General features: G+C 34.3%; 1 protein-coding gene across 2 annotated transcripts in view; it reads right to left on the minus strand.

The window, feature by feature from the left end:
- The window catches only part of ARL5B (ADP ribosylation factor like GTPase 5B), a 39128-nt gene that overhangs the window by 15194 nt on the left and 569 nt on the right, over positions 1 to 23365 (minus strand). Inside the window, exon 1 of one of the 2 annotated variants that reach the window (XM_031939897.1) lies at positions 920 to 1048. The exons of the other annotated variant lie outside the window; for it this stretch is intronic. The gene's annotated coding sequence lies outside the window, so the exon portion shown is untranslated. Of the gene's footprint in view, positions 1 to 919; positions 1049 to 23365 lie in introns of those variants that run through there. 2 annotated transcript variants of the gene reach the window in all.

A 23365-nucleotide genomic window follows, 5' to 3' on the forward strand; every position in this document is an offset into this window, starting at 1 on the left:
TATCCACACCTGTAACTTTTCTCTCACCCTCTACATCTGATTGCTTATACACTCACATCTGTTATGGTGGTTCTCAGCTAGTTAGTGAAGTTCAGTCATTTGACAGAGTAAATCAATAACCAAAGGGTTTTTGGAAGGGGCCCCAGGGACTGAGCAGGCCATCTATATTAACGTAGCACTCAACAGTAAATCCTTCTTCCATCTTGCACACACATCAGTGTATCTTTTTTGTCAATAACAGAAATTCACAATTATATGGCCTCTCCCTCCCCACTCTACTTCTGACTGGGCACCATGTCTGGCAGGCCTTCACTCTGGCAGGACCTGGAGCCTTTTCACCTTTCCACCCCTGAGGGCCTCTTTTCCACTGGTGAACTTTTTCTCATAATCTCTTTTTTAGAGGAAAGGCCTAACACTAAGCCAGTCAATCCTTCATTTCCTTTGCCAGTTCTGATTCCAGATTTCATTCAAGATGTGCATATCTTACATCTCTCTCCCACACCCCTTTTCAACTCCTTTTTTTGTATGTGGTCTCTCTTCTTAAAATGTAAACTCAGGGATCAAGACCTATCTTTTGTTTGTATTTGCATCTCCAGCAATTAGTAGGATGCCAGGCACATATTAAGCACTTACTAAATATTTGCTGACTTGCCAACTTGTAAGCTTTACGAAAATGCTTTCATAAAAACAACCTTGTGAAGGCTGTAAATGCATTATTGTTGTTGTTATTACTATCGTCTGTATATTATGAAGGAAATGACAGGTTCAAAGAGGTTAAGGCCTTGCCCAAGGTCAAATAGCAAAGAACAGAAGCCATGATTCAAATCCAGCTTTCTGCTAACACCAATGTCTGTGCTTTTCCAGTATTGCCTCATTAATTTTTAAGGTTTACAATAAAGTAACAGTTGAGTCACCTTACCAGCCCAGGTTGGCACAGGGAGATACAGTGTCTGTGGGCACTGGGGGGCCAGCCGTGGGGAGGGATGCGGCAGGAGTATTTTGCTGAACACTCCAGAGCAGAGAGAGGCTATGCACCAAAGCAAGATGAAATCCCAGACTCACAACAGTACAGAAACAGGTTCCAAAAGGAAGATCTGTTGTCCAGTACCCCAGTCTGGGTCACAGATCCAGAATGGACAGAGGAAGGGAGCCATGCCCAGGGGCTGGGGGGAAAGAATAGAAAAGGAAAGGCTCAAGTGCTGAATGAGACACTTATTTTTTTAGACATCTTTTATTTGACTATATGTTTGAGACATGGGTTTATTTTTATCTCATTATCAGGCAATTAGGGAAGGAAAGTGAGAGAAAACCGATTTTTGCAAATTAAAAAAAAAAGTCTAATTTTTAAAATATGCATTCCAGAACCAAGAAATCAATATACACAGCAACTATAACATAAGTGGAAAGAAAAATTACAAATGCAAAACTAACAAATGTTTAAAAAATTGCAAAAATAAAGAAATCAAATAGGACTGAATGAAGAGATATAAGAAGGCACTTGTTTTCAGAAGGGGGAGATACATGAGATAACTATGGTGATGCAAGAATCGGAAACTATCAATGAAAATATATTTTACAAACATGTACACGGAAGTTACATGGCACACTTGGTCTGGCGTCAAGAAAATCTAAATTCCAATTCTATCTCAAACACTTACTAGTTGTGTGACCCTGGGCAAGTCACAACCTGTTTTTCTGTCTCAACTGTAAAATACTTGTACCCATCTTCCAAGGTTGTTGTGAGGAACAAATGAAATACAAATATGCATATATTTTTTTAAAATTCTGAAAGAAAATCTGTCAACTAGAAAAAAAATTCAAGTTAGAAAACTATTTAATAATATGTATATATATTAAAATAGTCATGTGTTTATCTGGAGCAGAAAAAAATTAATACATGGATAATTAAAAAGTCCTTTATTTTTGAAATTTACAACAGATGTATGCTCCTAATAACATTTTGCAGGGGCTAGACTTAAAATTAGTTTACATAAACTGCAGTGGGTAAAGGCAGGCCATGATACTGATATACCGAGAGGAACATTTAAGTACATTTTAAAATTACTTTGCTGTAACTGTACGAAACAGAAACTTAGTCTTACATACGATTCTCTTTTTTTGTTGTTCTTTGTATCCAGAAATTTTATGTTTGAAATTTGCAAAATTTATAATAAAAAATGTTTTTAAACAAAGCTTTCAGTGCATACACCATTATCTCTGGCCACTGACACATAAAGAATAAAAACTAAGAATGAAAAGCATGTGTTGTTATTGTTATAATTTTAAAATATGTTTGGCCCCTAACATGAAAATGATTTTTCTGTGACCTATACTCTTCTTAAATTCCTGGTGGGCAGATTACACTGTGGCTTTTCTGCAGTGCTGGCATTTGAATAAGCAATTTGTGGTGTCAGTACTCTTACATAAGAGGTATTCATCAAGTCAAAAAATTGGCCTGACTTTTCCTGCCAACAGGGCATAGAAAGTGCTACTAGACAGGACAAAAAGTCAAACAAACAAATCCTGAAACTATCAGGGAAAAAAGGGGGGGGGGGGGGGGGGGGGGGGAGGAAGGGGAGGAGGGAATCCAAGGAGAAAAAATGAGGGGAAAAGGATTTATAAGAGAAAAATTAGGTCAATGAGAAAAATGAAAATCCTAAAGGCTTTCAAAGCCTTTAAAATATACCTTTTTAAAAAAAATTCCAAACTTTGTTATTTGTACCTATTCGTTTTACTTTTACTAAGGTATCTCAAAATAATACAAAGGGGATAAAAGAAATGCCTTATTTCAGCACAGATCTATCTTGACTGATATTCTATTAGATAAAACAGTCCATAGAGTTGGTATATCCAGACATAAATTTTGTATTGTGTGTAATTATGAATCGCATTTATTTCTAATCTTTGCAGTGTTCCACAGTATCACCCAATCAATACAATATCACCTGAAACAGGAACAGGCAAGAGCTTCTAACATCCTGTAGGAAATCCTTTCTATACTGGACAGCCTTCAGGTCAAAGTAAGTGAGTGAATCATTCAATCCACAAGCACTTAAGCAGGTTATTATATTCATGATAATATGCTAGGTGCTTGGGACACAAATATAAAGAACAAAACAAACCCCACTCTCAAGGAATTTGCATATTTCAGTATGTTCCAGTTATCTCTCCAAAATTAATTAGTGGATGTAGAACAAAGATATAGCTGTTGATCCCTTTTGGAAGGAGATTTTATATATAATTTCTACATACAAATGGAAGACACTCTCTTGAAAACCTTTAAGTGCTGAATTTTACTCTACTGAATCAAATATCTTTTGATGGGTCTCTAAACAAGGACTGATATGTGTGTAGATTATTCTCACAATGATTTCCAGAGTTCAGAAAACAAAAGTGTTATTAAGTTCAGGAGTTACAAATAATTATTCTCTGTACTCTTTTTTGAAATCATGATTATAAGTTTGTCCAATATCTTTTTCAAATATCTTGAAAATAAATCCCTGAAAAACCCCACAATTAAGCCATCTCCGGCACAGATCTATTTATATATATTTAATGAAATCCCAGCTGTTTTTCCATTTTTGTTTAATGTCATTTTGACTACCCCTTGCTGCACAGCTGGGACAGTGATGATAAAATCCAAATGTGATAACTCATGACAAGGAAAAGTATGTCACAGAAATTATTGCAAATCTTCTCAGTTTTTGTTTCTCTTCATTTCAATTTCATCCTTAAATACCTTTGGGATGACTGAGATTAATTGAGGTCTCTTTTGTATATTTTCTTATTTTCATGGTTTGTGAATTCATCGCATAATGGTCAACCTACCATAGCATAATTAGACTGGACCTTAGAAGACAGTCTTTTATTGAGACTGTATAGGAAACTTTTCTACTACTGTAGATACTGATACCAAGGTTACAATTGAGATAGCTTTCAAAAACCCAGTCATTTCCATGTACCAAGGAGTACGTGGTAGAATTTCCTAACGTCCTATTTTATATAAAATTTTCAAAAATACATTCATGTAACTAGGGCTGGCCCTCAATGTCTACAGAATAGATCAGGAGAAATAGATCAAGTGATTTCAGAGGCCTCTGACTAAAAACAAACAAACAAAAAAAACCAAAAAAAAAAAAAAAAAAGATTAAAGTAACTTTTTTTTAAATTTATTTTATTATAGCTTTTTATTTACAAAACATATGCATGGGTAATCTTTCAACATTGACCCTTGCAAATCTTCTGTTCCAAATTTTCCCCTCCCCCCCCAACTTCCTTTGAAAGGGAGGTAGGTTCAATCTATGTTAAAAATATGTTAAATCCAATATATGTATACATTTATATAGCTACCTTGCTGCACAAGAAAAATCAGATTTAAAAAGAAAAAAAAAAAAAAACCCAAGAAAGGAAACAAAATGCAAGCAACAACTGAGTGAGAATGCTATGTTCTGGTCCACACTCGTTTTCACAGTCCTCTCTCTGGGTGTAGATGACTCTCTTCATTACTGACAACTGGAACTGGTTTGAATCATCTCATTGTTGAAGGAAGCCACGTTAAGGTAACATTTTAAGACATTATTTCTTCATTAAAACCTCAAGTGAGCAAACAAAGCATCTCTGAGTTATCTGCACATAAGACAAGTAAATTCTAATTGTTTTTAAGGATGGGGAGATGTTAATGAGTGATTTAAAAAAAGAGAAACAGATTCCTATAGTATTTTGAGATTTACAAATCCCTCAGGATATGTTATTTCATCTGAGCAGCATAAACTCAGCTAGCTGACTACTTAGTTAATCTGACAGCATAATTTTACCTCCAACTACTCAGGACATCTTGGGAAATTTTGCCATCTTCCCTTTTACTGATCAGCCCATCTCCTCATAGGAAATAGCCTCTTCTTTATGGACCAAAGACCAGGCCTTTTTCCCTCTGTAAATTAACTCACATCACTATGGAACTTCTAGGGACTGAATAGGATTGGCAACAAATGTAAATTCACAAACCCTCTTTATTGAGCTAGACTCAGAAGATGCTTCACATTGCAAACATCTCGAAATATCTTGAAATATCTTTGCCATTCACTCTACCAAAGACAAAGCCAGCCGACACAGAACGAGTAGGAATATGGAAATACAAGGGAAAAAGGAATGAAAAAGAAACTAAAGAATTATTGAAGAGTGTTCTTATATGTCACTTTCTAGCAACTACTAAGTGTCCCTTCTAAAAACAAAACTATTCTTGAATTTCATATATTAGGGTAGGAAAGAAATTAAATGTACTGCAAGCAAATCAAATTTTATCAAATTTATTTACATCAGATCTATCGAACTGTGTACTTTTTTTTTTTTAAAGTCAATTACTATGTGCTATATAGTTGTTATGGCTTAGATATATTAGAAAAAGAGAAAACCCAATGGGGAAGTGGGGAAGCATATAACAGAAACTTTGCCTACTTCACAATTCTTATGGGATTGACTCAGTACTATACAAACTGCTAGAGGGATTTTCTTCCCTACTATGGCAAGTCCACATGCTAATTTAAATTTTATTTAAGTAAAATCATAAAAATGAAAAAATGCAGTACTTCTGGCTGACTTTTCTGAGGCTTAACTCAACTTAACTTAAAGCTTAACTTAAAAACTTAACACAAAAGCGTGCCCTTACTTCACATTATCTAACAGATGTGCTCCTAGAAAAATTTTAAATGAATTTTTGAAATTGCATTAAGTTTTAAATGCAATAGGACCCAAAAGGGAAATAGTAAATCCTCTGGCAAAGTGAATAATGACCATATCTAGAAATAATCTTTAGCATTGTGTGTTCTTAAGATCTATATAAACCACACTTTATAGCTGGTCAACCTCTGCCTCAGTTTCCTCTCAACTATAAAATGGGGATATCACAGCACCAAGTAAGATAATAGTCATCTCACATGAAAAGATAGTTCATTCTCCTTGCCAAAGCTAACTTTTCTATATATCAACTTCATAACATCCCATCCCACTTCTCCAGATGTCCCCTCAATCATCCCCAAAGTCCCCACTTGTTGCTTCAGTACTGTCTACAAGCATGTTCTTATCTCTATCTTCCTCAAAGCTCCATCTAATTTAAAGTTGATCAAAGCACCTCCAGTAACCACAGGCCCATATCTCTCTCCCTTTTCTGGCTATACTCCTAGAGAAAATGCATCTATAAATGTCTCTTCTCAGTTTTTTCCCCTTCTCACTACTCTCTCTATAATCTGGCTTCCTATTTTACCATTCAGTCAATCCACAAATACTAATTAAATGCCTGTGCTAAGTGCTGGAAATAAAAAAATTTAAAAAGTGGCAAAAGATAGTTCCAGCCCTCAAGCACCACACAATCTAATGGAGAAAATAAGCAAATATGTACAAGCAAGCTACATACAAATAAGCATTAAAAGGATTTGAGAAAGGCTTTCTCTAGATGAGATTTTAGTTGGGACTCGAAGATTCAAACAGATGGAGAATCTTCAAGAATGACAAACTGCCAGTGAAAGTGCCTCTGGCCAAGAGGTAGATAGTATGATATAAAGAAAAGCAAGCAGCAGAATTAGTGGAACATTAGAAATACAGGATGGGAAGGTTTAAAAAAGGAAAAAAAAAAACAAAAACTGGAAAGGTGGGAAGGGGCCAGATTATGAAGGACTCTGGATGCCAAATAGAAAACTTTGTATTTGAACCTGGAGGTAATAGGGAGCCTGAGACTGAATAGGGAGGTGACATGATTAGACTCACTTTTAAGGAAATGGCTCTCTGGTAGTTGACTGGAAGATGGATTGGAGGGGAGAGAGACTACACAGAAGGACCCAGCAGCAGGCAATGGCAACAGTCCAGGCTCTGAGAGGATGAGGATCTATACCAGAGTAGTGGCAACAGTAGATCAGAGGAGACAAATTCATGAGACATAGCAAATGTTAAATGAAAAAGACCATGGCAATAGACTGAATGAGATGGAGGAAGAGAAGGGAAGGAGGAGAGGGCTACTGAGGTATAGTACAGAACAGAGGACAATACCTATGCTGCCAGGCTGAGAGACTGAGAGGATGGTATTGCCCTCTACAGTAATAGGGTGCTAATAGTGAGGGTTAGGAGATAAGATCATGAGTTAGGTTTGCAGTATACTAATTTTAAGATATCTACTGGACATGCAGTATCTGATGTCTGCAAATCAGTGGAGATGTCAACTGTTGGATGAGAGAAGGGGACAGGATAGGCAAATTTGAGAATCATTAGCATAGTTGGTAATTAAATCCTTGGGAGCTGAGGAGAACCTGAAGGAAAGTATTCTAGCGAGAGAAGAGGGACCAGGACAACTGAAAGTATTCTCTCTAAAGTTACTAATGATCACTCATTCGCCCTAACAGCTTTTTTTTTTTAATTCTCATCCTTCTTTACTTCTCTGAAATTATTGATCCTATCAATCAATCACCCTTTCTACTTTTTCCTCTTTTCTCTGGGTTTTCATCACCAAGTCATCCTGAATTTTGTCTTCTATTAGATTTCAATAACTCTGGAAGAGAGACTGCTAACTTTTGTTCAACTCTGCACATTTAAATCCAATTCCCTTGAAGAGTCAATACATCATCCTATGATGTCATTAGTCCTCTTCAAAACCAAGAACAAACTACAAATTTCCATGATACTATTTATCCCCTCTTCTTTGTTCAAGGTAGATATCCCTCCTGAACTCCAGTTTCATATCTACAAACTGCCTATAAGACATAGTGTCCCACAAATATCTGAAACTCAACATTTCCAAAATTCATCAACTTTACTTCCAAAATGATTCCTTCTTCCTAAATTCCCTATAATTGTTGAAGGTACTATTACAACATAAATATCATCCTCAACTTTCCTCAACTACCATCCACTCTCATCTCCCATAAATTCAATCTTTTGCCAAGTCCTGTCAAGTTTACCTTTGAAACATCTCTTGTATATATGCCTCCTTTTCGGCTCACCATTGACACTACTATAGTATGGGCACTCATAGCCTCAAGCCTAAATTACTGCACTAGAAAGCTGGTTGGCCTCCCTACCTCAAGTATCTCCCCACTCCAATTTGTCTTCCCCTCAATGGTCAAATCATTCTTCTTAAAGTACAGAACTGATCATTTCACATACCCCAGTAACACCATAAACTCCAATTGGTTCCTATCAATGCCAAGATCAAATATAAAATCTTTTGGCATTCAAAGTCTTTCACAACCTGGCTTCATTCCTACCTTTCCAGTTTTCTTACATTTCACTCCTCTTCCACATCCATATATTCTTTAATCCCTTAACCCTGACCTCCTTGCTAGACCTCATACAAAATATTACAACTTCAAACTCCAGGTTTCTAAATTTGGAGGCTAGTTTCCAGCTCTAAATTAAATTTCCTAACTGAAAATTCTTCAAAAACATCTCTTACAACATTCCTCAAAATTCACAAGATTTAAGGTATAGAAAGAAGATTTAGATATCACATAAATCAAAACTATTCATTTTATACAAGTAAAAACTGGAGCCCAAAGAGGTCAACTTAATTACCCATGGTCACCTTCAAAGTTATACCATCATACTTCCAAAAGGGAATCATCAATTTTAATTTTTTCCCTACTAGTTGCTGGCAAGATATAGCTGTAAAAATAGTGAAATTATTCATAAATATGGTCTAATAATCCAACAAAATCATAGTTTTAGACAGCATCAAAAATGAAATAACAGAAATGGAATTAGAAATAGGAAACAGAAAGTTGTTCATAGTCCAGGTTTTCACATAAATTCAAAATCAAAAAGACCAAAGAAAGAAAAAAGAAAGATAAAGTTAAATGTGACTATTAATGCCACTCCATGGACTAGTTAAAAGGTACATGCATTGCTGGAAAGGAACAGTGTAGTAAAAAAGCTTATTAAAAACCTTGAGCTCTAATTCTTCTGTCACTTGCTAGTTAGGTACAAGTCAAACAAGTTAATTAATTTTATAAATTTAGATATTTTGAACTCAGAACAATCAATCCTATGTATCACACAATCAGTCTTTAGTTGATGTTCTAGTCAAAGATTTTAATGTATATATGATAAACTTTGCTATGTATAATCATATAATGCCCTGTGCCAACTATTGTTGTTATTTAACCATTCAGTTAGACCTGACTCTTTGTGACTCCAATGTCATCTATAGTGTTTGCTAAATGTACAACAGATATTTGAGGAAAACATAATTTATTGATTAAAGAACAGAATACTATTTTCATTTTATGCATAAAAAGAAATACCTAAAAACAGTCATCTTTATCAATATATTAGAAAACCTAAGTTACAATGAGATTTGCCAATTTATTGAATATTCAATAGCACCCAATGGTGAAATGTATTACTAAATTTCAAAAATATACTTTAATTTCTATTTATGATGCACTTATGCTGGGACATAAAAACAATTTCAATTTTAACAAAGCAAATGGTTTATCTTAGTTTCAATGTCAAAAAAGTCTATTCTGGGGCAGTGATCACAAAGATTTGTTTTTTTTTGGTTTTTTTGTTTTTTTTTTTTTATTTTTTATTTAATAGCCTTTTATTTACAGGATATATACATGGGTAACTTTACAGGATTAACAATTGCCAAACCTCTTGTTCCAATTTTTCACCTCTTACCCCCCCCACCCCCTCCCCTAGATGGCAGGATGACCAGTAGATGTTAAATATATTAAAATATAACTTAGATACACAATAAGTATACATGACCAAAACATTATTTTGCTGTACAAAAAGAATCAGACTCTGAATTATTGTACAATTAGCTTGTGAAGGAAATCAAAAATGCATGGATCACAAAGATTTGTAAAAAATATTTGGAGAAAGGTAAATAAGTACAAAAACCAGGAGAATCTCAACATGTCTGTTGAAAGAGTTCAGTAGAAAGAAATGAGGAGTCAGGAGACCCGAGTTCAATTCCAACCTTGGCCATTAACTAGTTATGAGACCCAGCTCCATCAATTTACAAGAATAAAAAATAATAAAAATGAATTTAAAGATGTACAATGTAACAATCCCTTCCAAGGGCCTTCTAAGAAAAATAACTGGATATAACAATTCTCTAGTATTTCATGTGGTTGGAATTTAATACAACATCAAAGGTATCTGCTATTCATTTAATACTGCTGTGATATAAGATAATTTTAGGAATAGTAAAAATCATATTTATGCCATTGGCAGAAAGAACACTAGACAGAAATTAAGACTGAAACTTAACAAAGAATAAACAAGAATGATTTTTTAAAACTCAAAGAATAAAAAACATTATTAAGCTATGAGAAATGAGTCAGAAAATGGAGAAATCTTAAATAGCTACACTAAAAATCAGAAGTTAACAAATAAGAGAAGGAAAAATAAAAAAAAAAAAGTAAGTCAAAATGAGATGCTGTTATTTGTTCCAGAAAATGAACATGAAGGAATCTTGAAACAATTTTTTTTGCATTAAATATGCCAATTTTTTTTATTTGGAAGTCATAAGGCAAAATATAATCTATAAAATACAAAGAAAAGCAAATAACCTAACAGACTTGAAATCATCAACTTAAACATAAGGGAGGTCAGAGCAAGTAGTCTTCAGTTTAAAATTATACTCGGCAAAACAGTAAAAAGTTATCTTTGTATTCTAAAATGCTTTTCTTGGTGACAGAACAGTTTAAGGAAAACGATCTCTTGGAATGTAAACTACTTAATGAATTACTTAGCACTCTTAAGAAGGAAATCAGGAGGAATAAAAACGAAATTAAGCTTTTGAATACTAGAGAGAGGGAGGGAGGGAGGAAAGAGGGAAGAGGAAAAGACATGAATCAAAATAAGTGATGAATTGGCAAAGGAGAAAGATAAAGAGAATAGAGAGGTTAATTCATTATTTCATAATATGAAGATAAGAAGCAATCCTGTTATCAAAATCTGTTATAATTTATAAAGGTAAGATGTGATATATATAGTATGGATCCTACCTTTGCATTTTCTCAATTCTTATCAGAGCTAAAAAGTCTAATAGTTTTAGATCTGGTACAGCGAGGCTGCCTTCATTTGCTTTTCTCTTCATTAATTCCTTTGAATTTAGACCTTTTGTTCTTTCAAAATTTCTTGGGAGTCTGATTGGTACGGTACTAAATAAATAGATTAGTTTAAGGAGTACTGTCATCTTTGTTATATTCACTCGACCTATCCATAAGCACTTGATATTTTTCCAATTGTTTAGATCTGATTAATTGTGTGGAAAGTGTTTTGTATTTTTGCTTATAGAGTTCCTGATTTTCCCTTGGCATATAAACCAAATATTTTATATTATCAACAGTTATTTTAAGTGGAATTTCTCTTTGTATCTCTTGCTGTTGGATTTTGCTAGTGATATATAAGAATGCTGATTTATGTGATTTATTTTGTATTCTGCAACTTTGCTAAAGTTGTGGATTATTTCTAATAGCTTTTTAGTTAATTCTCTGGGGTTCTCTAAGTATACCGTCATATCATCTGCAAAGAGTGATAATTTGGTTTCCTCATTATCTACTCTTAATAACTCCTTTAATCTCTTACTTTTCTTATTGCCAAGGCTAGCATTTCTAATACAATATTCAACAGCAATGGTGATAATGGTCAACCTTGTTTCACCCCTGATCTTACTAGAAATGGTTCTAGTTTATTCCCATTACATACGATGCTTGCTGATGGTTTGACATAGATGCTACTATTTTAAGGAAAAGTCCATTTATTTATACTTTCTAGTGTTTTTAATAGGAATGGATGTTGAATTTTATCAGATGTTTTTTCTGCCTCTATTGAGGTAATCACATGGTTTTTGTTAATTTGGTTATTGACATGGTCAATTATGCTAATAGTTTTCCTAATATTGAACTAGCCTTGCATTCCTGGTATAAATCCTACTTGGCTGTGGTGTATTATCCTGGGGATAATTATCTGTAATCTCTTTGCTAATATTTTATTTAAGATTTTTGCATCAATATTCATTAGGGAGACTGGTCTATAATTTTCTTTCTCTTTTTTTGTCCTACTTGGTTTAGGTATCATATCATGATTGTATCATAAAATGAATTTGGTAGAAGTCCTTCATTCCCTATTTTTTCAAATAGTTTATATAATATTGGAGTTAACTGTTCTTTAAATGTTTGGTAGAAATTCATATGTAAACCCATCTGGTCCTGGGGATTTTTTTCTTAGGGAGTTGATTAATAGCTTGTTCTATATCTTTTTCTAAAATGGAACTATTTAAGTAACTTATTTCCTCTTCTGTTAATCTGGGCAATCTATATTTTTGCAGGTATTCCTCCATTTCACTTAGGTTGATCAATGGAATAGGTTAGGTTCAAAGAACAAAATAACCAATGACTATAACAATCTAGTAGTTGACAAACACAAAGGCCCCACCTTTTGGGATAAGAATTCACTATTTGAAAAAAACTGCTGAGAAAATTGGAAACTAGTATGGCACAAAGTAGGTATACACCCACACCTAACACCACATACCAATATTAGGTCAAAATGGGTTCATGATCTGGACATAAAGAATGATAACATAAACAAATTAAAAGAAAACAGGATAGTTTACCTCTCAGACCTGTGGAGGAGGAAGGAATTTGTGACCAAGGAAGAACTAGAGATCATTATTGATCATAAGATAGATAATTTTGATTATATTAAATTAAGTTTTTGTACAAACAAGATTTGTGCAGACAAGATTAGAAGGGAAGCAATAAACTGGGAAAACATTTTTACATTCAAAGGATCTGATAAAGGCCTTATTTTTAAAATATATAGAGAATTCGCTCAAATTTATAATAATCCAAGTCATTCTCCAATTGATAAATTGTCAAAGGATATGAACATACAATTTTCAGATGAAGAAATTGAAACTATTTGTAGCCACATGAAAAGGTCCTCCAAATCACTATTGATCAGAGAAATGCAAATTAAGACAACTCTGAGATACCACTACACTCCTCTCAGATTGGCTAATATGACAGGAAAAGATAACAAATGTTGGAGGGGATGTGGGAAAACTGGGACATTGATACATTGCTGGTGGAACTGTTAAGGGATCCAGCCATTCTGGAGAGCAGTTTGGAACTATGATCAAAAAGTTATCAAACTGTGCATACCCTTTGATCCAGCAGTGTTTCTACTGGGCTTATATCCCAAAGAGATCTTAAAGGAAGGAAAGGGATCTGTATGTGCAAGAATGTTTGTGATAGCCCTTTTTGTAGTGGCAAGAAACTGGAAACTGAGTGGATGTCCCTCAATTGGAGAATGGCTGAATAAGTTATGGAATATGAATGCTATGGAATATTATTGTCCTATAAGAAATGATCAACAAGATGATTTCAGAGAGGCCTGGAGAGACTTACATGAACTGATGCTAAATGAAGTGAGCAGAACCAGGAGATCATTGTACATGGCAACAACAAGACTATACAACAGTCAATTCTGATGGATGTGACTCTCTTCAACCTTAAGATGATTCAAACCAGTTCCACTTGCTCAGTGATGAAGAGAGCTATCCACACCCAGAGAGAACCATGGGAACAGAGTGTAGAACACAATCTAGCATTCTTACTCTCTCTCTTATTTGCTCATATTTTGTTTTCATTCTCAGTTTTTCTTTTTCTTCCTTCTTGATCTGATTTTTCTTGTGCAACAAAATACTGTATAAATATGTATACATATATTGGATCTAACATGTATTTCAACATATTTAACATGTATTGGACTACCTGCCAGCTAGGGGAGAATGTGGGGGGAAAAGGAGGGGAAAATTTGGAAGAAAAGGTTATGCAAGGGTCAATGTTGGAAAAATTACCCATGGATATGCTTCATAAATAAAAAGCTTTAATAATAATTTTAAAAAGAAAGCATGAAAAACAATAACTTTAAGCATTTTATGGGAATATCTATTTTAAAAAATTACAAATGGTTTGGAATGGTGGAATGAACAAAAGAATTAGTGTCTCACCTAGGAACAACAGTAAAATGTAAAGGTCCAGCAAATGAACATGTATAAAAATTCACAACAAGGTTTGAAATCTGGCATGGCTCAAAAAATCATCCATCACTGTTTCTGTAATGAATAATCCTGTGGAGGGACAGTCCCAACATAATGCCTTTGGCAAGAATGGTAAGTCATTGCTCCAGCTGTACACAACTAGTTTCGCCATAACAAACCACAGTATCATGAGCTTCATTCACAAAGATTAAAAGTAGTAGGCATTTATTTTTGTTTCTTAAAAAATGCAAAAGATGTTAAGAAATAAAACTAAAATAAAATTACCTTTACAAAAATAAAATTCTCTTCATATTTTCAGAAAAATAACTGTAAAGTGTGTCTATCTGAACCTCTGGTAAAGAAAAGGTGACAGAGGCACAAAAAGGATACCAGAGGAAAAAAACAATACATGAAATGAAAGAATCTAATTAAATTCTAATAGGGTATAAGTTGCACAAAACCACAATTAGAGAAGCACAAAATGTCAAAGGTGAAAGATGAGGCCCTCTGATCCAAATTATACTATCCCCTTCCCATCCAAAAAAGGTAGCATCTTGGTATACTGGTAAGTATATTGGCCTTGAAGCCAGAGCATCTGGATTCAAATCTTGCCTGCTGTTTACTGACAGCAGGACTTCAAGCAAAAACATCACTTAATCTTTCTGGCCAACAGTATTCTCATTTGTAAAATGGAAAAGAGGGAAGAAAAAAAGAAGGAAGGAAAGACATATTAAGTATTTAATATGTGCCAGGTTTTATGTTAAACACTTTAAAGATATTACATCATTTAACCCTCATAACAACCCTGGAAATGTAGCTGATGCTATTATTCCCATTTTACAGATTTGGAAACTGAGAAAGGCAGTGATTTTCTCAGAGTCACACAGTTAGTAAAATACATGAGACTTTATTTTTACTCAGATATATAAAAATATATAAATCCTGTACAATTCTAATTGTAACTCCAGCATATTGTTTTTTCTTGTTGCTTGTAAAAAAATTTTTGATTTGAGAGTTTCAAAATTTAGCAATGATGTTCCTACATCTTTTTCTTGAAGGATGGATTTTTTTCTATTTCTACTTTCCCCTCTCCTGTTCAATCACTTTAGGATTAATTTTCTTTAATTATTTCTTGTACGATAATGTCAAGGTTCTTTTTTTTTGAACATAGCTTTCAAGCAATCCAATTAGTCTTGTTTTCTCTTCTTGATCTGTTCTCCAAATCTATTTTTCTTATAAGATGTTCACATTCTCTTCTATTTTTTAATTTTTTATATTTTGTTATTTCTTGGTTTCTTATAACTACACTGGCTTCTCTTTGCTGATTCTAATTTACACATTTTCTTCTTTAAGATTTGAACACACAACTTTCAAAGGAAGAAATTTATGAAGAGGCCTAGGAAAAATGCTTTAAATTACTTATAATTAACAAAATGAAAATGAAAGCAAGTCTGATTCTTTGGGAAAATATATGCATTGATATGCACTGTGGGTAGAACTGTGAATTAGTTCAGCCACTGTAGAAACAATCAGAAATAATGCCAAAAAAAAGTCGCTAAACTGTGCATGCTTTCAAATCCAGTAATATTACTACTACTTGGACAATACTATATATTTTTAAAAAAAAGAAAGGATCCATTTTTTAAAATATTTATAGTAGCTCTTTTTTGTGACGTCAAAGAAATGAAAACTAAGTAGGCAGTCATCATTTAAAGGATGACTAAGCAAAATTACAGCATATGAATGCGATAAAATACTAGTGTGATATACAAAATGAAGAAAAGGAATGGTTTCAGAGAAACCTAAGAAAACCTGTATGAACTGATGGAAAGTTCTTTAAGTTCTAAAGTGAGTAGAACTAGAAATATATATAAATTACAAAGAAAAACAATTTTAAGAAATTAAGAGTTCTGATCAACACATAAAATTATTCATGATTCTAAAGTAGGGTTTCTTAAAACTTTTGCTACTTGCATTTCTTTTCATCTGAGAAATCTCTATTATGACCCTAGATATAAACATATATAAGAAATATACAAAGCAAACCATTTACTGATGAGAAGCCAAAATTTTAAGACCCCTCACATTCAGTTACAAAATCCCATGTAGGGTCATGAATCAGTTTAAGAAACGGTGTTATAGAGGACTGAATGAAGCATACCAGTGGCAATGGACTCGGTGTAAAATTGATATGGCCAATTAGAGAATTTCTTTTTACTATCCATGTTTTGTTTTCAATGGGGTTGCTTAGGTGGGAGGGAAAGAAAAAAATCTCATTAAATGAAAAAAATTAAATTTTCTTAAAAAATAACAAGAAACCAAGGAGCCTGAGTTTTCATTGATGTCTAAATCAAGTAGTACTAACTACTACTTGAGACTTTTTCTCCCTAACTCCCCTCCTCCCCCAAATCACCATAATAGAAAATGATAAAACATATAAACAGGCAGAATAGAGCACTCTGTAGTTTTGGCTACAGTTGATATGAAAACATATTGCCCAATATAATGCAACTGCTATTAGGACCCAATACCTGGAATTGGTTGAGTCTTACAATATTAACTGAAATACAAGATTCCAGCAACTTTCTTTGATTAGTCAGTCAAGACTGACCTTCAAATAGGAAAAACAACCACCACTCATCAGAAATATGAAGACTACAATTAAGAAATTTTGGGATCAGACCTTTAATTTCATTACTATAGGTGATTCCAAGTGAGGAAATTCCCTCTAGTAGTACAGATCAGCAACCAGAATGAATACTCCTTGCCTTGCTTACTTATCTTTGTTTTAATATTGCTTAAGGCACAGTAAATACGTTAAAACTTTTTTCATTCATTGATACATTCATGTGTTAAGAGTAAAACTTGAAGAGATCTTCAAAACTGATATCCACTTTGTCATGCATCTTCTAAAAATCAGTCTAGATTCCATTTAAAGTCTAATGGTTTTAATCACCAGATATGTAATCTGAAAGGAAGATAACACTACAACAATGTACAAGAACTTTTTCCTTTTTTTATGTTATAACATTTGAAATATTTACTCATTTTCATACTAAGCCAAATATCAGAACACATTACTAAAAACGTGATGTATCTAGTGTGATGGAGAAAGCCATGTGCATCCAGAGGAAGAATTAGGGGACTGAATGTGGACCACTATATAGTGTTTTCACCTTTTTTGTTGTTTGCTTGTTTGCTTTTTCTTCTTCCTTTTTCATTTGATTGCTCTTGTGCAGCATGATAAATTTGAAAACATGTATAGAGGAATTGCACATGTTTAACATATATTGGATTGTTCACATTCTGAGGGGAGGTGGGAGGAAGGGAGAAAGATTTGGTTTTGCAAGGGTGAATTTTGAAAATATTTTTGCATGTATTTGAAAATAAAAAACTTATTGTTTAAAAAAAAAAAGAAAAAAAAATTTCAAGATTTCTAAGGCCCAGTTGATACTTAACTTATTTTTAGCCATATTCAACATAACAATCACAATACAATGAATTTCTCCCTACTTAAAATTCATCATGCCCTTCGACACAAAAATATTTATAAGTAGCTTTTTTGTAGTAGCAAAGAACTAGAAAACAAACGGGTGAGCATTAATTGAAACATGCATGACTGAACAAATTAAGGCATATATTCTTAGGCCATTAAAAATGATGGAGGAAAAATGGTTTCCATGAAATCTAGGAAGACTTAGGAGCTGATGCAGTGTAAAGTAGGAAAAATAATATATGCATTAACAGTACTGCAAAAACAACCAACTTTGTAAAAACTTAACAGCTGACAGACTCAATGACTAATCATGATAACAGAGGACCAACTATGAAAAATATTACTCAATCCAGACAGAGAGGCAATAATTGAACTTAGGATGTGGACTGAGACTATGCATATTTGTTACAATCTTTTTTTTTTAATGATGGGATCTGAGGAAAGGATACATTTGTTAATTTAATATTTAAATAATAAAATTCATTGTAGCATGCATTTACACATAAATGTATCATAACATCTGTCCCCTTTCCATGCAGTACTTTCCTTCTAAAATGAAAAGCCTGACTTTATCTCAGTAATCCCAAACCAGCCTTATCAAGAGTAAGCACTTAATAGTTTACTGACTTGATTCACTTTTATTACTGGTATGGTAGATGAGTCAAAATATACCTGAACTCAATATAAGTTAAGAAATAACCTTTCAAATCTCCCTTCGCCCTTCCAAACTCCAATATCCCAACCACAGAACTGGAAGAAAAAATTCTAAACTCTGAAAGCTGTAACAGATACAAAAACATATGAGAAATACAGAATTAGGAAGGTAAGGAACAATATAAGGACACTAATATTAAAATAGGAATAAAACAATATTTTTAAAAAACAGCAACAAGATATTCAAATGAAAAGAGATACCCTAAGGAATGAAGCTGTCTATCAAAGAAAATCATCAGGCATTATTTATTTTCTAGCTAAATGATTCCGTTATCACAAATAATTTGTTTATCTCCATAACTAAAATAGTAATACTAACAAGCTCAGAGCTGTTAAGTGGCTTATCCCGGTTGACACTGCTAGTAGCATAAGGAGTTAAAGACCACAATTAATAGTAAAATTGGACTTGAACGCTGGATATTTGAAGTTGTTTACTACTCATATTATCTTTCCACTCTATTATATGAATAAAAAATGTATATAGTAAATTTTACCATGATTGTCAAAATAGATATTCACCAAGTCAAAACCTGCCATTTATAACAATAAAGGATGCCAAAGATTTTAGAATGATCAGATATCTCTTCATGTCAACTCTAAAAGTAGCAAGCTCACTACGGAAAGACAGTTTAAAAAGAAACTAAAACAAAAAAGGACATTTAGTTCAGATACAGTGGAGTGTTCTCTTCTTTAAAATATAATGGTTGTCTCTGGGAGCAGGTTTCTTGGAGAGGTTTTCTGGAGGCAGCCTTAGTCTCAGTTCAGAGTAATAATCACCTCAAATACAGCCAGCTGATAAAATCCAAACATTTATTTTCTCCTTCCTTGATTCCAAGAGCTCATGCAGCTTGTCCTATGCCTCTGCTTTCTTCAGCCTCCAGCCAGCACAAAGGTGGAAGATGGAATGAATCTAACTCCGCCTCCGAGAGTGGGCTTGTGGGTTTCTGTATCTCCCATAGTGCTCTGTGTCTGGCCCTGAGAGCTTCTTGCTTATATGCTGTTCACTGAGTACACACCAATCATTATATCACTGGGAAACCATTATTTGTTGTATGATTAAATCAATGCTAAACTAGATTTAAACACTGTCTCCTCAATTCCACTTAGTACCTTGTTTCAAGTTCTGGCCCATAACATCTCCTATTAGGATCAGATCAATCATATTGAACCATGCTAAATTAGATAATTAACAGTTTGTAAGGATGCAACATCTCCCCCTTTCTTTTAATTTAGAACATAAGATGGTCATGACCTCCCTGACTTCTCAACCCCAAAAAGAAAGTGATCATGCCTTCCTTGACGTGAAAACACCATAAAAAGGTGATCACGCTCTCCCTGACATCTCAGGAAGGGAAATGAAAACACCAAAGGAAATAGGGACTCAAATCAGATTAGTGGGTTTCCAAAGAGGCTCACTTAAAACAGGTGTACATAAATCCATCAATATGGGAGGCATTACACATAATTACATAAGCACATAGCAATATAACACAGGCTAGTAGTAATGTAACAAATAACATGAATCAACATGAGAATTTGTACATGTCCATAAGTCCTAGAAATAGTCCAAAAGGAATCCATTGTCCATTAGTTCATGTGCCAGGAATCCATTAATTCCTATAAGCTTTGAAGTACTGCAATACTCTCATCAACAATTTTTCATCTCAAGGAATCCAATGATTCCTGCTGGTTTTCAAGAACTGAAAGTTGAAGATTTTCTTTTAACAGTCTCATTGTCACTCATGCTCTTTCAGTGTCAGATGTTTCTTAAATTTTCTCCTTTGTTTTGAGGTTTTTCTCCTTTTCTGTCTCTCTGCAGGTGCTCATTGCCACCCATCTGTTTCCTTCCCTATCTGTAGGAACACAAGCAAACCCTCTGTCCCAGGCAGGTGGGCTTCCTCCCAGAGTGCTCTATCAGCTTCAGCTTCTCTTCTTCCAAATATCTCCAACCAGCACCAAGGCGAAAGTTGGAATGAATCTGTCTTGCCTCCGAGAGAGGGCTTCTGGCTCTCTATCTCCAGAGTGCTCTGTGTCTGGCCCTGAGAGGTTCTTGCTTATATCCTGTTCACTGAGTGAACCAATCATATCACTGGGAAACCATTAGATTTAAACACTGTCTCCTCAATTCCACTTAGTACACCTTGTTTCAAGTTCTGGCCCATAACATCTACTCGTAGGATCAGATCAATCATATTGAACCATGCTAAATTAGATAATTATTGTCTCTATCAATTCTAATGAGTTAACAGTTTGTAAGGATTCCAACAATACAGGAGGAGGAAGGGCCTGGCTGAAAAGAAGTGTAAATATAGGGTGATTCATAACACTCTGTGACCAGATAGGTGGCACAATGGATAGAGTAGAGCCTCGAAATTGGAAGGAAGACTCCTCGAGTTCAAATCTAACCTCAGACACTTACAACTGTATGGCACTTCATCCAGCTTGCCTCAGTTTGCTCATCTGTAAAATGAGCTGGAGAAGGAAATGGCAAACTATTTTAGAATATTTTCCAAGAAAATCCCAAGTGGGATCAAAGAGTTGGACAGGACACAAAAGATTAACAAGAGAGTTACTATGTTTACTGCTAGAGCCAGAGGAGTAAAAAGTTTCATCTAAGAATATCCAGCAAAGGCTGGATCTACTCTACCAGGAGTTAAAGCTTATTCTAACTTTATTTGGAAAACATGGAAAACACAATTACCTCAAACAACAGGGTACAATTTCAGAGATAGCAAAAGCAAGAAGTGCAACCACAACCTTGACACACATACTCATGGGGGGGGGGGGGGGAGATGCCAGGAAAAGGGCAAGAGGGAGCAGAATTCTTTTGAGAAAACAGATGGTAACTATTGCTGATGGGTACTTTATCAAACAAGCTTAACAGTACAATTTATTACTACTGGCATGTAGTATGCATGTGTGTATCTATACACACAAACACACCCCTCTGTGGTATGAGACAAAGCCTACAAATTCTTAGTATAGGCTTTGATCTTTCTGAAATGTGACTGTATACTGTTGTGCTGTCATTCTAAAAGGAAGGCTTAAGATCTGAATCTCAGTTCAAAACTATTGTATACCAGAGGTGACAAATTTCCTGCCTTCAGGCCACAATTCTTGCAAACAGCCCAAACTAAGTTAGAATGTAGTTGGGAAATGTTTAGCAAAATATACCAAAGTACAATACAACATAATATTAATATGTGGTTTCCTAAGTCAATATAAAGACCACAGGCTTCTATTTTAATATGACATAACTCCTGCATACTAGTTCCACCTCTGAGCATTTGCTAATCTACTTATTCAAATCCTATATAACCTGGTCTCAATTTTATGAAACTTTCTCTGATATTTCTGTTCATACTACTATTTACATCTTGCTAAATGTATAGTTAAGTCTGGATCTTTGCAATGTTTTCCTCTATTTCATGTTTTGTCTTCTCAAAATTGTAAACTGATTGAAAGGTATGTGTCTTATACTTCATCTGAAATCTCTAACATGATAATTACAAAGTCAATGATCAATAAATTTTCTGGAATTTCTAGTTACTTTTATCAATCGTAACAACTTCTTACACTTAGTCCTCCTTGTTCTCTAACTCATATGGCTACTGGGAGGATTTCTTTTGGTTTTCATTATGCTACTGAGGACATATTCTCTTACCAAAAAAAAAAAAAAAAAAAAAAAAAAAAGGAATTATAATCCACATTCATATTACGATTTAATTTTTAGTACTTTCCTTAAAAGTAAGCTTTATGACGAAGAAAGTACAATTAAAATAAATTTTACAGATGAGAAGATTGAGTCTCACTGAGATTAAATGATTTACCCAGTGCTACAGATGAATTAATGTAACATTTATAATGTAACAAATTATCCAAACAATACTTACAGAGTGAATTCCACACTATTTTACTTCTAGTTGGTATCACCCGATTCTTTAAGATATTATTTTAGTCTATTAGCACTTAGCAAAAAGTTGGTAACATCAAGAAAAGTAATGAAAACCAAAAAAGACACAAGTGACAGATACAAATCTGGAAAGGGCTTCTAAAGCCCTTCTTCATTTGAAAGATAAAATAAATCTAGTCCTTGCACAAAACCACAGTATACATAACAAAATAAATTCAATAGTCTTGGTTTGTAGCAACTGAAAAATGGTAAGTGATCCAGAAATGCTGAATTAAGAAAGACTAAAATTAGTCAAGGAAATAAAATTATTGATATGGGAATAGAGGAGAGGTTAAGACTTCGGTCTGTAAAGACGAAGACTGAAGAAACACGATATTATAGAGTCTCTGGATAGGAAAGAACAGAGAAATGATTCACCAAATTCTGGAATCCTAACTCCTGAGAAAATTCCTGGAAGCATGAAGATTTCAAAATAAAAAGAAATCACACTTTATACAAATGTAAACTTAAAAAACAAAGACTGAAAAAACTACTTCCAAAAAAAAAAAAAATTACATTAAATCATTAAATCCACCAAGAGGAGAATTTATGATTTTCCCTAAAATGGGCTAAACTAAATAGGCGCCTGTGTTCCCTTCGTAAACACTATTAAACAAAATGTGTACAAAATTTATCCGATATTTTAACCATCTTAACACATGTTCACAAAAATCAAGCTAAACAATTTATAACCATCACTCCAAGCCGATCTAATTAGTGAGAAATTCTAAAAACACTTAAGAGCGCTTGTTTTAAAATGAAGCAAAGGGCCTAATTGCAAAAAGAATGTAAAAACTTTTAAGAGAATAGCCTCAGTATGTTAAGCTGCTAAAGTGAAAGTCGGCTAACAGATTTTAAGTGTTCTCTCGGTCTCCTTCCTCCGTTTTTCTCTTTGTCTTTCTGTCTGCCTCGGATACCTTCCTCTCTGCTCCCTTCCTTATAGGAAAAAACCCCGTCCTGTGCTCCCTGGTTCAAACGAACAGGTCTAACTACTGAGTGTGTCTCCGGACCCGCCACCACCGAGCGATCCAGGAGCTTTCCTCGCTCCAATGACACGTAATCGATGTACCTGAAGCTGATCGCCTTGGGCTCTCGGGCCGCCGGGTGGGGGGTGACAGGAGCCCCGAGGCTCCTGGGGGCGCCCGGCCGTGCGCGCGAG

This window comes from Sarcophilus harrisii, chromosome 5, assembly GCF_902635505.1.
Source record: "Sarcophilus harrisii chromosome 5, mSarHar1.11, whole genome shotgun sequence".
Taxonomy (NCBI): Eukaryota; Metazoa; Chordata; class Mammalia; order Dasyuromorphia; family Dasyuridae; genus Sarcophilus; species Sarcophilus harrisii.